At 40.1% G+C, this 3,296-nt stretch overlaps 1 protein-coding gene across 2 annotated transcripts in view; it reads left to right on the forward strand.

Annotated features, from left to right (window-relative positions):
* Positions 1–506: 506 nt before the first annotated feature.
* TMEM272 (transmembrane protein 272) overlaps positions 507–3,296 on the forward strand; it is a 32,929-nt gene continuing 30,139 nt past the window's right edge. Inside the window, exon 1 of one of the 2 annotated variants that reach the window (XM_027830220.3) lies at positions 507–743. The gene's annotated coding sequence lies outside the window, so the exon portion shown is untranslated. Of the gene's footprint in view, positions 744–1,802; positions 1,876–3,296 lie in introns of those variants that run through there. The other variant, XM_037893122.2, reaches the window with a different exon arrangement.

Raw genomic sequence — 3,296 nt, forward strand, 5'->3', positions numbered from 1 at the left:
GATGCTCCCAGAGAAAGTTATCTGTCAAACATAGTTTCCTATTGTACAAAAGGTATTGCTTTCTAGCTAGTGACATAGCACTTATTATTGGACCTGAGATTTCTGACAGGCATCTGCTAATGAAAAGAGAACATGGTGAGTAACTATTCAAAAAACAGATCTCTAGGGAGGTAGTATAGGATATCCAGAATAAACAACATCCAGTAGCTAACACTAAAAGTTGTGTATGTGGCAGCTCTGTAAATCGCAGCGGACTACATCAGGCCATTGCAAAGGGATAAAATAAACCAGGCATCAGCTACTAGCTGCTGATTTATGGATAAACCAAATCTACTGAAAGATTTTTGCAAAGGAAACATCTTTTCTTTTACCTTCATAAGTCTTCTATGGGCTCCTCTGCCCCCTGATGGCACTGTAAAACCCTGCAATTGCTGGGTTAAGGAGCAAGCTGAATGTGGGAGTGTATAGGAAATAATTATAATCAGTTCTCCTCACAATTAGAAACAGCAGAGGAGCCGCCTGGCTGCAGCAGAGGAGTTTGAGTAGTGATAGAAGGTGTGTGCAACAGAGAAAGAGATGGAATGAAAAGAAGCCAAGATCACTTAAAGCCAGCTAACTGAAAGCAGAGTCCCTGGAAGCTGAGCATGACTATAGTGTAACACAGGATCTGACTTTCACAATATACTTTTATTGAAGAATCTATTTTGGGGTTTCTCATTCCAGACTTCCATTGGTTTAACAAGGTGAGTTAAGAGAGCACATAAGTTCTTTCAGGTATGAGAAATTCATTGGAAAGATGCTGATTTGCCAGGAATGTTTGCAGAATAAAGGACAATGTAGCATTTTGTACTTTGTCAGGAAGAAATGGACTGCAAAACCAGTATGGTAAAAATGTTTTTCTGAATATTTAAAAAATCCTCAATCTATGCAGTGAGATGAACATGTTTCTGTTGAAGGATTTGGGGTCTTGGGGCAAAGCTATCTGATTGAGCTATCAGGAATTGTAGATCTATAGTGCAGTGGACTGAGAATTTAGTGTCTTCCTGTTTTATTCCTCAACAGTGTGAGGTGTTTGGAATTGATTGAAAGTGCAGCTTATTTTGTGCAGCCAAAGTATATTTTGAGCAATCAAATAATATAAGACCAATTTGGACTCTGTTCTTTAATTGGATAACTAGAGATGGAAACATTGTAAAGGGGGGGGTTATGAATGTGGAGGGGTCAGGCATGCTCACAGGAGGGAGGATCATTCTTATTTTGGTGAACACAACTCTGAAAATGTAAGGTTAGGACAGAAACCAACAGCAGCAAACCAGTTAAAAGTTAAAGCTACCCAGGGCTGAGAGTGGACTGGGCTGGGTTTACAGATGGGTCTGAGCTACAGAGACTTTTCATTACTGCCTGGAGGAATAAGGGACAGTTTTAAAACAAGGGGAGCAATATCTGAGAAAGCGTTAACATGTCATGAGTTTGCTGTAGTTCAAGCCACGCCTGAAGCCAACATTCTGGGGCAACTCTGGCCCTTCATCAGCACAGCTGGCACAAAAGGAAGAGGGACTGGAGCAGGTCAGCTGTGCTGAGACTGAGCAGGATGTGGAAAGAAAATATATCCCCTGGAGCTCTGCTCTATGGATTCCATCTTTGCTATCGCATGGGAACAGCAGACCAGGGAGTGACCAAAGGATCTGTAGCTATGTAGGTCCACCAGCCAAATTTCCTCATATAGGGCCATGCAGCTGCTTTGACAGCTACTGTGACCATTCCCATGGTGGTCGAATAACTTGTCCTGTTGACTCGAGATGCTCTCCCTTACACCTGTGCAGCATAAGAATAATTCCATTTAAGTCAATGAAGTGACACCAGCGTAAAACTGAGGTAAGGAGGATCACAGTGTGGGCTTTTGTCTCTAACTTTACCCAGTTGTGTCTGGGTTTTTCATTGCCTGTGGTACTGTGTGTACCATCAGGTGATTTTCTGAGACCCCCTGCAATATCTATTGTGGGCAAAATGAGGGTGCCTATCTGCATTACTTTAGCATTCTATAAGCCTCTCCACTCTACATTGATTCAGTGTAGTTTTTAGTGGTCATTTAAATTTTAATTTCTTGTAATGGCAGTTTTCCAAAGGAAATTATCCCTCAATTTGCCTGGCAACTGAGTTGCTCCTTCACATCTATTATAGCTAATTACATACAGTAAATGCTTTTGTCCTTAATATGCATTACAATCCTGCAGAGAGGAGTCTTTTGGCATGTTTACCGATAGACTTTATAGCACTTTCCAAAGTAGTAGATCAATCATACGGGTTTCAGATCCAACCTGATAAATGGGTGCATATCACCTGTAATCTGGTGAAATGATCTAGAGGTTATGTGCTTATGCCCTGTTGCATGTGTACCTATGAAACCACCATGCCTTTTGCTTTCTTAATACTATGTCTTTACATTTTTTAAAAACTCTCACTCTGTGCAGAGCTCAGTTTTAGCCATGTAATAGGATGGCTGTAGTTGCTGAGGCCAGCCACTAGAAGGAGAAATGATCACACATACTGAGTCTCATGGGTAGCCATGTTAATCTGTATCCATAAAAACAAGGAGTCTGGTGGTACCTTAAAGCCTAACAGATTTATTTGGGCATAAGCTTTTGTGGGTAAAAAACCACTACTTCAGATGCAGAAAGCTTATGCCCAAATAAATCTGTTAGTCTTTAAGGTACCACCAGACTCCTTGTTGTTTGATATTCAGAGATGGGGTTGTTTTTTTTGTTTTTGTTTAATGCATTGGTAAAGGATAGGTAAAGTAGTTTTAGTTGTAGTTTTTGCTATGTATTTTCTGTTGATTGCATTGTCTGCTTTTAAAAAAATAAAAATATTGGGTGTTTATATCTTTCTCATAATGGCCAAAGTGATTTAATGAGACCATTTTATGGATGTCACTAGCCATGTCTCGTTTCTAAAAGCAAAGTCTACTTTTGGATTGTTCAGGAATAAAACTTACAACCAATGCCCTCAGTTTAATCCATTCTTTTCTACATTTAAAACAGACCTCTCATTTGGTTTTATAAAAGTATATACTTTGGTAAAGAGTTAATAAGCCTTTTGCTCTGCATTGTTTTGAGCCAGGGGGTCTTGCTAGCATTTTGAAAATTGTATACAACCTACCACTACCACATCGTTACCTCCACCCGCCTTTGCCCACTCAGTGCACTTCATTGCCAGTTTCTTTCATTTAAAAACCTGTCCATTGTTGCAGTCCAAAAGCACAATATTTGCTCTTCAGAACCATCTTTGAGCCAGGG

Source organism: Chelonia mydas, chromosome 1, assembly GCF_015237465.2.
Source record: "Chelonia mydas isolate rCheMyd1 chromosome 1, rCheMyd1.pri.v2, whole genome shotgun sequence".
NCBI lineage: Eukaryota > Metazoa > Chordata > Testudines > Cheloniidae > Chelonia > Chelonia mydas.